Genomic DNA, 13,997 nt, shown 5'->3' with positions numbered 1-13,997 from the left:
ATCAGGTACACCACCCTGCACTTCTCTGTACTATATTTTATCTACTATTTCTTTATCCAGTCAGCATCACAAACTCCTTCTGCAGCCCCTCTCAACTGACCCTCAACATTCTCACCCTGATAGCTCAGAATTGCCCACAGATTTTCTCACCCCACTGCTCACCCCCTCCCTGCTCATTTACAGATATATTGCCCAGCAGACTCAGGTGAGGCATCACTGGTGACTTCCCTCCACTGCATTCACTTTTCCTTCCCCGAGGGATGACATCTCTCATAGCAATTGGTGAAGGCTTCTTGTTTTTCAATAATTCTTTAATTACCGCAGCAACTAATCTTCCCTTTAACTGACATTGCTCTTTTGGTAATAAGATGGTGTGGGTATTTATGGGTGTACTGGACACACGGGACAACAGCTCCACCAGAGTACCTATAAAATTAGGATTTGCACTCCACCCAGACACTGACTTCAGCGACAGACAGCAAACCTGCATCCACATGTGCATATCATCTCCCAGTTTAGCAAGGCTTCCCACAGAAGTCCACATGCTGCTCGTGGACTCATTCTCCCGGCAGACCAGTGGTTTGAACACCTGACACATCTGCTGGTGCTGCATTTGGCACTGGTGAGCACTGCTTCCCTGTGGCTGAAACCAAGTCTGGTCCAATCGTTCATTCATTGTCGTTATTGACCAATTTCTCTAATTACAGCACCAGATCCCATCCCTTCCCCAGAGAGCAACCTACCAGCCAGCCGAGCAGCGGGGTACCAGGCACGCTGCAGCAGGGGTCTCCCAGGAGAGAATGACCTTTCTCAGTCCTGAAGGCACTCAACCTTCAGGCCAACTTGTTGTTCAACCCCAAATAGCAGCCACAAAGGGGTACCAGACACAGAACCATAGATGAAATACCCTTCCACACTTGCTTGAGGAATGCCCCCTTCTTCTCAACAGCTGCACAGCGTCTGTTTGGCATGGAAAGTTCATCACATTTAGGAAAGGTCACGTCACACCCAAGAACCATGCCAATACCATGCACGCCCCTACCCACTACCTGGAGTTTGCAAACACACATCTCAGCATTAAGTGCATGCCCACACACAGTTGTCATCAGGTCAGAAATATTATTGTGGGATAGCTCTTCAGGCATTAACTTAGAAAGGAAATAACTAAGAAATATATCTATTACTTTCAAAAATTCTAAGACTGTCACGCTAAGTACTACACATTTGCATGTGTTTTTGTCTTTTAGGATACTACAATATTTGTGCCAAGGCTGTTGAGTTTTGTAAATATGTTAGCATTATTTGTATTATCTTCACTTTTCAGCCAGAAAAAATATCAAAAGGGATATCTTTTTTTAATTGTCTAAATATTCCTATCTGTATATGCCCTACATACTAGACTCATGAGGTTTACATTAATAAATTGTGGTTGGAAGGAGAAGGAAATTTATGGCACATTTTTACACAGAACAATTTTTGCTGGAAGAGATGAAAAATTGTTTTTTTTTCCTCACAGCGACTCAAGAGTTGGGAAAATACCATCTGTTTTCATTAAAATTAAGAAACATGTTATTTTCTGACCTCTTTCTGTATTGTATTGACTTTTTTTCTGATGAACCTCTTTGATGGTAATTGCTTTTATACTTCATTGCACATCAGACAAGGTCAGCGCATCTTTATATATAAGAAAATACATATTAATCCCTGCATTAATACTTACACCTATACATGACCGTACTTTTCTCTGACACTAGTCGCAGACTGTATCAATTAAGTATTGCTATTCAAGTACTAGTTAAGTAACACTTGGTAATAATATGCATGTCAACCGTTGTTTTCACATGTACCTACACAACACACACTTCACCGTCAACAAATGTAACAACACATTAAACACTGACTACCTCTCAGAAAGGTATTTCAGATAACTATGAGAAAGTAAAGGGAAAAGGCGATGGGATTCCTGCTGTAAGATCACTGTTTCTCAGCTTGTCCCTGCAGAGTTTCACCCATACGCAAGACCTTGAAGGACTGCTGCCTTCAAATCATCAAGACCAAATGCATCCTAATGAATTTTCCCTGTTAATCAAGGCCTGACTGCTCACAAGAACTTTTTTTTTTTTTTAAATTTGTATTTTGAAATCCCTTGCGCAGGCTTCAGAAGAGGCAGCCCTCTGCAAGCCTTCACATCATCTCCCAATAACTCACTACCAAAAGGAAACCACCAGGAAAGACTGGAGCTCAGATGTTTCAGAGAATTAGAATTTTCCATCTTTTATTAAAAGATTTATTAGGAAAAAAAAACTACCATGAAGGACCATAAAAAAAAAAAATCCCTTTTTTCTTCAACTGGCTTTAATCTCTCCCCCACTTTCAGCAAGGATGGCTCCCAGTGGTGGTCCCAGATCAGATGCTATACATGAAGCAATCACATTTCAGAGCGCAATAAATCACTTGCAGACATCCAAATTGGCCACAGATGCCGAGCCAGCTCGTCCAACAATGTACAGGACAGTAACGCTCAGGAAGCAACTTTAGTTTCATCAACTAAGGTAGCTTGGGTAACGCCTTTGCCTGAAGTGCTGCGCTGGAGTCTTTGCAGCCAAAAAAAAGCTGCTGAGTGTGGACAAATCACAGAACAGATTAAAAAGTAGCTGAGCCGACGCATGTGCTTTGTATATCATCATCTTTCAATGCACGATTCGATCCAAACTCCTCAGGCATCACATGGTGATCTGGGGACACTGTTTGTTTTTCCTCCATTATAAAAAAAGAGAAATCCACAGTATTTATTTTGAAAGGATCAGCTTCATTGATGCATGCACACCCAAAAAAACCCAGAAAGCACCATGCTCCAAACTGCATAATCATTCAAGACTATATATTTTTAAAGAAACATGCTTTTTGATATTGCTTCACAAATGACATATGCAGACGATGGCTTCGTGTTACCTTACAAAAGACAACCAAAATTTTACCAATACCCCTGCACAGAGCTAATGGGAAAGGTGTTTGGCTCTCCCCAACAGCAAAGTATCCTGTGCACCAGTACTCTCATGTTTCCTCAAGCCTGCTAAGAGCATGTGTGCAGCACTTCAAAAATTAAAAGGTTTCCCTAATATCAAACGACAAGAAATCGAGAATGGTATGTCATATGTTACAAGCACGTCTGCTCTGGCTGATCACAGTCATGCTGCAACCTCCAAACCAGCAAGAAGACACAGTTATGATTTTGCAAGGAGCCTTTTAAACTATTAAATCAGAGGCGGGGTGGTGGGGTTAAAAAAAAATAATCCAACTGTTGTTTTCACTTACGGTGCTTTGCAAACACACCAAACACTTGCAAAACCCACCACAGTTCCAGGGGAGGGAAGCTGCTGGAAAGACCAGCAGTACCTTTCTGAACACTCTGTGGCATCTACCAGGTCACAGTATGGAGACACACGTTAACAGGGGCTTTCAGCACAGGATTCAGTCTAATGCCTCCCCAGAGCCTGCTGCAAATGGTGGGAGAAGCCCTGTGACTTCCCCAGCCGGTGGGTCAGTACCACCAAAAACTAACAAACCAACAGACAGAGAAGAAAGGAAAAGGTAAAAGCACGTCGCTGATTGTGGGAGTGCTCTCCCAGGGACCAGAGCATCTGGCTTCTGGAGGAACAGCCATTGCTGGTACCAAAGGACAAGAGGCAGAACAAGGCAAGGCATTTACGATTCAAAGAGATGATTGTGCCAGAGGCAGAAATGGAAACCAGAAATAAAGCTCCACTCTCCCGACCTGAGCACAACAGCAGAGGAAGGAGTTGACACTAAGTAGGTTTCGCTTTACTAAAAAGATTTTTTTGTTTTGTTTTGGTTTTACATCAACTTGCCTGCACCTGTCAGGGAGAAACCATCAACTCAGTATAATCACAGAGATCTAGAGGGCAGCTCCTCCAGGATCATCCATCACACCCTGGTCCGGAGGAGTTGAAAAAGTTGTAATAAACACAATGCAAGCAAGCAAAGGCTAGAAGGCAAGATCAAAAGGTTTACCCGGCATGCCTAGCTATGGGAATAGGGAGTGCAGCTGCGTACATGAAAGGGTTACACCCAGAAAATTAATACGATTGCCAAGCAGGATGGAAAGAAATTCTGTTTACAATTGCAAAGCCTCATGCTTCCATCATCAGGTGTTACAGAACAGGGATCATTCCCTGCGAGTTTTTCCAATTACCTTCCTTGATTTTTTTCTTGCATGTAGTTTCCTTTCTTATTATTTGTTTTGAAAGTTTTTTCTGGAGTACTGTTGCCATGCAAACCAAGAATTAAACAAACCCCAAAAAAATCTGATGTCATAGGATGAGCTGTATGCCAGTTCAGACAGGATCATAATGGAAAAAAATCCTAAACCCTTCAACTATTTGCTCTGATTCAGATTCAACTTTTCAGCTTTACCTGTAACAACAATAGTGATAGCTTCCTGCGTCCTTATAGACAGTCCAATTCATGGAGCCATTTGAAGTTTTATTACAAAAAAAAAAACACAACAAAACCAAACAACCACAAAAAAACCCCAACATTCAAGAAGTAAAGCAAGCTGCCATTGTTTTCTTCTCTCCCAGAGCAAATGCAAGTTCTGAATATGCCTTTATGCATTTAAAAAAGTGGTCAACTTGAAAATTAAATTTTTTTAAAAAGGAAAGAAAGATGAACACAGAAGTACTTTGAAAAACAATAACCAAGACAACTGCTGGTTTAGTGATGGCTGACATTTTGAGATCTGAGAAGGTTAGGATTGGGTCTTCCAGAAGAAAGCGTTCAGAACTGCAAAGTTAAAAAGAAAGGAATCAGCACAAAGCCCTTTGAGGCCAACATGTCACTGAAGACAAGGACTTTGCTCACCCTGGAGGCCATTTGCTGGGAGGGAACTCAAACTCCTGTTACGAGATAAAGTTAAGAAAATAATCAGCAAACAGCTGCATTGAAATACTACTAATAATACAGTATTCTGCTTTCCTGGGATGGTTTGAAAGTGTGCTGTATTTTTATTGGACTTTCCAATGATGTCAGTTTGAAGCAGGGCTTAGGCAAGTAATTGCTAAAGGGTGAGTTTAAAAAGGGTATAATTACTGCAGGGAGTGTCTGATGTGGGAAAGTGGCATTCCAGCTGGAGGAAGAGACAGGCCCATCTCTCCTGGGTACCAATGAACTCACAGATAGGTCCTGGCCCCACGCAGTTAGTTACAACCATGCAACGCCACTGACCTCAGTTATTCTTCAGCAATTACTCAGGCAACAGCAATTTCATGCCCAGCATTATTTGCTGTCACAGTGCTGGGAATGCAAGCACATCTTAAAACCTTTAAGATATGTAGCCCTCAAGTTATTGCATCAGGCAACGGTTGCAAAACAGACAATTGCTGACTTCAGTAAGGTTGCATGGGCGTAACTGAGAACAAAATTTGGCCCGTAGCATTTGGAAGGGTTTCACTATAACTTGCAAAAGGGATGTGGAAGAATCTTTACTTTGAAATAGCAGAGGAAGCACTACCTCCCCTGCTGTCCATCTCCTGCCCACAAAAGCCACCCATCCTCCTCTTACAAATAAGAGGAATTCCAGGTGTCACTCACTACATCCATCCTCCTTTAAATTCACCTCTCCCAGAAACGCTGACAGCCCCTAAACTGGACCTCTAAGTAGTCTGTACCAAAACTCCTTCGTAGCCCTGAATCATGTAGCTGCTCCTACACCCATGCACATTGAGCCATTTGCTTCACTCAGGTTTTTGGTCTCACCATTGGCAAAGGCTGGAAGAGTTCTGCAGCTTTTTCTTTTAGACACATCTATGCAGCATCGCAGTTCCTGACCAAACTGCTCAACTGCCAAAAGTTGTATCAACACGAGATGGCTGTGCATCACAGCCTCATCCAAAGCACAAGCGGTTCAATAGCCTCGTCCTGCGCAGCCTGATGAACACTGCCAGACCAAATAGCTTGGGAGCCACTCAGCAGTGTGAGGCTACAGCTACCCTGTGAGTAAACCTGCTCCTAACAAACTACAGTTTTCACATGCCTGCTCTTCGTTTGCTTCCCACATGAATCTTTGCATCTTTTGCCTGTACTGCCCCTTATGTACAAAGCAAACTCCCAGAAGAGATCACCCACCAGAGGCTTTTGCAAGGGCCACTGCGTTGGTCTGGGAGCTTACATCCACCCATGGTCCTGGCTAACATAATTAGGAGATAGCAATAAGCATCAGCAAAGAGCTGGCTCAAGTCTGAAGGTGCTCTCAATGCACTGGCACCCTAAAGGCACGCACGGCTGACAGCGCAGCACAGCACGTGCTGGCGGCTCTACGCAATCTCTGCCTTACGTCGAAGGATTTCAGTTGCATCATCTTCTTTTTCTCCCCTGCTTGTCCCCTTTCCTTTCAGCACAAAACTCATCGGTTCTCCTGGCTGCGCTATCAATAACAGCTACCTTCAAGACTCAACTGAAATGCACTTCATTTTCATTTAAGCCTTGCCACCAAACTTAATTTCATTACTCTCAGCTCCTGTTTCTAATGCTTCCAGCATCCCAGTCAGCACAAAGCAAAGGCCATCACACCAACCAGCCTCACCAATTGTCAACAGAATGTGCCCACTGACCATCTTTCAAAGCTATACACAGAGCAATGCAAACAGCAGAGATACTGTGCATCCCATACTAACAGTAATCCTTCAGTTCTGCACAGCACAACCCATAGGCAGCCACAGAGTGCTTAACATAATTGAGGGACTCCCCCAAAAAAGGGCCTGACTGGTCACAGAAAGCTGACGTCTCGTTTCTATTTAAGTGGAAATCACTTAGCAGCAACGTCTGTGGGCATTGCTACCAGCTTTCCCAAATGAAAAAGACTAGAGTTCCTAGTTCATCTGTGGGAGGGGAAATAGCCCATAAAACATGTTTGACAGGGACTGACTTGCCAGTATCTTGGGAAAGTTTTGTATTTAAGTACTTGGAAAGCCAATGCTGAAGGCAAGTTCAGATTGTTTTATGACTTTTACACAATAAATTTTGCTTTTTTTATTATTTATTTATTAAGAAATACTTCCATTGTAGGCTGGAGCTTGCTCAGCTTTGAGGAAAGACTGGCTTTTTTTCTCCACCACCTATCATGTGTATAACATTGAAGTAGATCTTAATGGAAGCACTTTGGATGACTGAAAGAGATCATACAAATATGGTATTTTCCTCTTTTTCAGTATTTTTCAGTGCTATAACCAGTAATCATTAGACTCTCAGAAAAAAGAAAAAACACCTGTAACTGACTACTGAACTGTTCTTTTAAATCCTTTAAAAACAACTTTGAAGGAACAATTCACTTTCTCCTGCTGCACCAACACCAAAAATACAACACATTCAAGAAACTGTGTGTCTGTCTTCCCTACTCAGCCGTGAACTCTTTAGCCCCATTTCAAACCAACCTTAAAGCTCAACTCCCATCAGTTACACAAGGAGTTGAGCCTTTAGCAGGAGTTGAGCCCTTGGTCTCGTCCCTACCCATCCCCAACAATTAATCACGCCCTCGGCTGCACTGATGCTCCTGACGTCATGGAGGCAAGTCACTGCACATCTGCCACCTCAGTCACATACCCCCAACAGGGAGTAGCATTTTAAACAAGACAAAACTGCCCTGAAAAAGAGTCTCCAGTGCTCCCCGCTGTTTCTTTGGTTTGCCCCATGTGTAGCTGACGTGTAGCCTATGGTGAAGGTGAGGAGCTGAGGTCAGGTTGGACCTACAATTGCTGGGAACTGGCAAGCACTCAAGAGCGTGGTGGATAGATCGGTGACAGCATCCAGAATGAGCAATGGTGCAAAAGGGGCTGCAGAACCACGAAGTGCCAACCCCTTCTCCTCAACAACTGCTCTTGCCCCCTCTAGCTTTGTCTATTCAGACTGTTGCTCCATCACTTGAGCTATCACCAAAGAACAACTGCTTCCCATATTCACCGCTATTAGAGCAAAGCAAGTTGTATAACCAGCGTGTTTCACGCAGCATGGTATTACCTCCTTACATTTCCTCAAGGACCAAGTATTTTTGGACCTGAGGTCTACCACGCATTGTGGTAGCTCTCAAGTCCACATAAAGGCCTGGCTGTAGCCCAGTCTGCAACACATGCACACTTACAATCCACAAGTTCATGCCTGTCCAAGGACCACAGAATGAGAAACCTGACGAGGGCAGAGGACAAACAATTCCTCAAGATTCTTTTCTAACCAGAAGTATAAAAGCATGAAAAGCAACACCTTATCTCAAGCACACAGATTAGAATTTTTATTTTAAACAGCAACAACCAGCAAACCCTCCACCATTTCTAGTCAGCATCAGCCTTCATCTAGTCCTGCCAAATCACAGCTCTCCAGGCTCTGCACATCCCAAACACAAAGCCTAGTGTGCAGACCAAAACTCTTACCCCCTCAGAGCAAACCTTACCCCAAAGAACTCAACGCACCTGACCCCAACTCAACATTCAATCCTTAGTAGATCTAAGGAGCTGCTTACCCAGCCCCACCTCTCCAAACCTTGACTCCAACCTGCTTTGACTATTTATAGGCTAACAGTAACCTTACCAAAATGCTGACTTGAACCCATATGCCTTGCAAACACTAATCTGTGCAGTGAAGATTCCAGAAAGAAATGACACCTGTTAAGATTTGCTGTCCAGATCCCTAACCAAAGTGTTGGTAACAGACCCGCATATCTCCCTGCTCAGGATTCAGCATCATTTTTGATGGTACAAACATTCACTCAGACTTTACAGAGCTGCCCATCCCGAGTCCCATCCACCTTTCAGGCAAACCACAGTCAAGGCTAAGGATAGAGAGGAATGAACAGATAATTTCATTTCTGGATCCTGAAGTAACATCAAACTAGGCTGGTTTGGGACAGCACCAGCTTGGCAAGCTGCTGGCTGCATCCGATCATAGGTTTATGTTAGGGATTGAAGGGGTTGAAGAACCAGCTTTGTTTCTTGTTTATTTAGGTGCCAGAGGACTGGGATGACAGCTGATGCTGATCATACGTCCCAGGATGATGCCTGGGGAATACAGGACTTTCCTGTTCAGGGTAAGACTAGAGTTGGAACTGGGGTTAGAGCTCAGGGCTGGAGGCACCGAGAAGCTAGGTCTGCCCCTGGACCGCGATGAGTAGTGGGGGGCTGCAGCCAGCTACAGAGAACCAGCCCTGGATGAGTAGGGGGGTGACAGCCTGGAGCACAGAGTTCATGCTAGGCTTTGAGGGCTGGGGCTCCGATTAGGTAAGGGGATGAAAAGCAAAGCCTAAGAGCAAGAATGCCAAGTAAATGCTCTGGATCCAGCAGCCTCTCCAGGGGACAGCTATGAACCAAGCTTTCTGTCCTCATAATCCCTATCACTAGCCTTCACATCAGCCCTTAGCCCAGTGCTAATGCCAGGAGAAGGGTCACTGCACATCTTTCATCCTGTTCTGCAGCCGTCCGATATAGCTAGTTGCCTTTAAAAAAAAAAAAAAAAAAAAAAAAAAGAAACACCACACACAGAAAACCCCCAAGCGATACCTGCCAACTGCAAGTCCTGCCCAACAATCCCAGCCCTGTGACCTCTGCAAAGTCTAAAGCAGACATGGATCTCTGGGCTAGATTACAGAGATAGTCTTAAATCTAGTGCTGTAGGCTAGGTCTAGCATTCGCGTTGTTGCTTAGGAGAGCTTACAGTTCCACGCAGGCTGCAGAGGTCAGAGGCAGGTTGTTGCATGTCATGAAGAAGGGCCAAGTTTGTTCGTATGTCAATCCTTTGAAAATAAACAACCATGGGGTGGAGGAGCAGCTGTCAACAACTCAAACTGTGTTTAGGGCTAGTGATTGTGGCAAAACAATTGCCAACTACTGCATTTACACAAAAGATTGGTGTTTATGCCCATGAGTTTGGACAGTTGTAAAATGGCATCGCTACCATTTTTTAGATTCTCACGAGTCTTCATATGTACAGGGGGAAAACTGGTCTTCTTGGCATTTGTTGTCTGTCATCTAGAACCTCATCCTAAACCCTGCATTAATACCATAGCTGTGGCCCTTGCCTGGCCCAGAACAAACTATGTCCTTATCACCTCTGAAAGTATAAAATTTGTCCAAGAACTACAAACTCAGGAGGCGGGGCAGGGGCAATAAAAAAAAAAAATCTAGGTGCCATGCACAAATACACCAAAATTTATAGAAAGTTATGCAGAGAACTGAAACACCATTAGCACTTTTCATATACGAAGGCAGCCTTAAACACTTTTCAACATAATCTGAGCAAGAACGTACTTCTCCCTCTAGAGGATATGAGAATTAGCACAAGGAACATAAGATTACATCAAGACCAAGAAAGCAATGAGATGCTAAGGCAGAGGGTCAGCATTTTTGCTTTGAAGTCTAGTAACATTTTAGAAGGACCAAAATTACAACTGTAAAAAGTTAGTTATAAAGTTATGTATTTATTTTTACAGCAATGCCCTATAAAGTTCAAAATAAAATTCGTTAGCTTTTTCAATTAAAAAAAAAAAAAAATATCGATCTGCAAAGCTGTTTACCACAGAACATTTTAAAACTTCATTGAGAGTGAAAAACACTTTCCTTAGGTCCTCCTTCACTCACTGAGTGTCCAAATCCTTTCATTTCCTTAGTGGCGAGAGGTGAAGACAGGGAGGTCCCCATAACCAGACAAGAGATCCCTAGGCACTTCTGCAACCCCACCCCAAGGGAGAAGGCCAGGGTGAAGGGCACACTGAGACAAAGCACCTGCCGTGTTCTGCATCTGTGCATCGTATTGACAGTGTCATACTCTGGCTGTACAATTGTAAGGTGAAAAGAGCACGTAAAGATTCATCTGGAGAACCAGGCAAGCAATCCAGTATTCTGGGATCCATCTCTCACCTCTGCACTCGAGCATTAGCTTCTCCACTAGCTGTGACCAGAAGCTGCAGGACACATTGGTCCTCAGAAAACATTGGACCATAGGTGTGACTCTTGCCTGAGCACACATGCCAAAAGCAAACATGCAGCCTGTCACAGCTAGTTTTGCATTGTTTAATCAAAATATTTCAGCATGGAAATGAAAACCCTCTAAGGAGACATTTCCTGACATGCAAAGCTGGTTTTACTGGCTTCATCACAGGGAAACCAAATCCACAAAACTCCACCTTCCAATGCTTCTCTTGCTACATGTAATAAAATACATAGCGTGGGAGAAGCAACAAATTCATAGCAGCCTGGCACGGACCTTGGAACTGAGAGGATGCCTGATGCCAGCTGCTCCGAGTGCAAGCCAGCTGTTTGGCACTGCGGCCCTTCAGGAAGATTATGAACTCCCAAAAACCCTCCAGCACCTCACTGATGAGCATTTTTTTGGAACTTAGCATATCTTAGCTAAAAGTATCTCCCTCCTAGTCCTCCCCTTCATACCTCTTCCACTGAGTGCCACTGAATGACTGGAAAGATGGGACTACTTGGGAATGCCCTGGAAGACAGGATTAATGCTTTTGTACGTTCTTATCTTTGATAGCAGAGTCATAAATATTCCCACTCTACACACTTAAGCTTTCAAACGTCACTAAATCTTTTGGCCGCAAATTCTCTGAAGTGCATTTTTCCAAGCATCTGACCTGTGCCTGAGAATTTGATGTCTTTCATAACGCTCAGCATGTTCTAAAGAAAAAAAAAAAAGCAGCATCTCAGATTAGACAACTAATTTTCAGCCTGTGCTTACCTGTACTGGTTTAAACACCACAAGCAATGCTCTGCTGCAACCCACCAACAGCCTACTCTGTGTGTAAAGTGCCTTCTCCTGCCTCTTTCACACCAATCCTCCGCTCGTTTAAGCCAGTTCCTCTTAGCTCCACTATTTGCAGTGTTTGGTGGAGAGCACTTCTGCATTCACTCTGCCTGCTTTCATGATTTCTTAAACCTTCCCTCATCTCACTTTGCTTTCTCCTTACCAAATGCAGGAGTCTCACCCAGCCTTTTCAGTCTCTCCTCACAAGGCAGCTGCTCCATCCCCTTGGCTACGCTCTTCCCTGTGCCAACTCGGTGATGCAGAGACTGGAGCTGCAGGCAGCACATTGTTTTAAGATTTGGTTAAACACATTTTGTCTTTAGCTTGAAATTTATATACTCCTTAAATTAAAATATAATAACATTTTCCAACTCAATATTTTACCTATACGGGCTTTGATTTCACGACTGGTATTTTAGACATTTAGTGTTTCTAATTTAGCCAGAAAGGAGTATTAAAGCAGCTAACAGTTAACTGTGCTTTTGCAGCTGCCAAAATTCAGCGATTGCCTGACAGAATTGGACCCCAATCCATTTTCAGAGAAGACAGATTACAAAACATTTGTGCTTTGAAAAACACATCAGACAATATAAAAAGCCTTGCTTGCAGAAACATTCCCAAAGCCACAGTGACAAAGCAATTGAGTTTATGCCATGACCTCAGTACAGATGTTCTTGTTCAAAAGAAGGAAAAAATAGCAATAATCTAAATGCTCCACTTTGACATTGGAACACCCAGTGAGCAGCGGAGCAACAGGTCTGCAGTCAACAGAAGGGAATTCTCAGTCTTAGAGGTAGGCATCACACCCCCAAAACTCAGCCTCACCGCTGCAGTAACCTCTCAGGGTCATCTCCAGGAGCCGCAGCCCACCAGTTACCTCACCGCCCACCTCTCCAGGGTCTGTTCATTTGTGCCGCACACCACCAAGTGAGCTCCTCAATGGAAACACTTGCAATAGCCCCCAAAAGACCCAAGACGCCTACCAGTAAGTGCAATCTCAGAGAGGAGGGGGATAAGGAAGATTAAGGAAGATAAAGGGGAAGCATTTCCTTGAGCTGTTTGTGTCCCAGTTCTTGTTATGCAAGGTACTGGCATTCCTGCCCTGGCAGCACTCTGTCTGCGCAAGCGCCAGCAGCAGGGCACACCATAACCATGCTGCTATGGCAAACAAAGTGAGTGTGCCTCATCAGATCTTAAATCTCTGGAGAGAAAAAGCCCTACCTCATCATACATTGATATCAACAGAGCATAACTGACTATCTGTGCCATTTTGAACTTCAAAGCTTCTTCTTTAGCACAGGATACAAAGTCATGACATCTCATCCCCATCCTCCCCACCCCCTATCAGACCAGTGCCTTTTGGTAGTTAAGTCTAAGATTTCTCAACAGCCATTCTCTTGCTTCAGGGATCACCAGGAAGGTGGCTCATCTCTTGGTCCTAGCCCAAGCTGCTCCTGGTCCACCTCGCTCCTGTGGACTGCCTCACTTGTATACATCTCACACCTGCACATCTTTGACCAGGACACATGAACTGCACTCAAAGCCCACCTCAACGAGCACATACCCAGCTGCAACAGCTATCCCCAGGCCACCTGCACTTGCATAGTGTGGGCTTTTCTGGCCTGCTCCACCTCAGGTGCTCTGCAAACACCCCGACTATGTAAACATGCCCTAGAGAAGGCACCCGAGGTGGATAGCTCATGCTTTGCACAGCCTGCACAGACAGTCCTGTTGCACATCACTGCAAGCAGGACTCCAGTCCTAAATGACTGATTCAGGACCACCTTCATGCTACAGGATGGCTAGAGCCAGGCAAACTTGATCAGGCTGTGGTGCACAGCCTGCAGGGAAGACAAGGTTATGTGGGCTGGGACATTTCCTCTTCCCTCAAGTACAGATGATAGCAGCCTCCTTTCTTTGAAGTGTCTCCTCAGGTAAAGGAGATAAACACCCCCAGTGGCACACTGCCTGTGGGGCTTCCAGGCTCTTTGCAAAGGGCTAGCATCCATCCTTGTCTTCAGAGCACCTAGTCCCAATGAAAAGGTTGTCTCTCATGTCTGACAACCCCCAACCCACACCAATCAGCCACGGACCAGTTTCCTGGTGAAATCATCCACTGCTGAGCTACACAAAGTTAAAGCACACACAGCTTCTTAGAGATTCACTTCAGCTTCGCAGACTTG

The sequence above is a fragment of the Falco biarmicus genome, chromosome 3, assembly GCF_023638135.1.
Source record: "Falco biarmicus isolate bFalBia1 chromosome 3, bFalBia1.pri, whole genome shotgun sequence".
NCBI classification, from domain to species: Eukaryota; Metazoa; Chordata; class Aves; order Falconiformes; family Falconidae; genus Falco; species Falco biarmicus.
The sequence above is the reverse complement of the archived record's forward strand: the minus strand, read 5'-3'. Positions refer to the sequence as shown.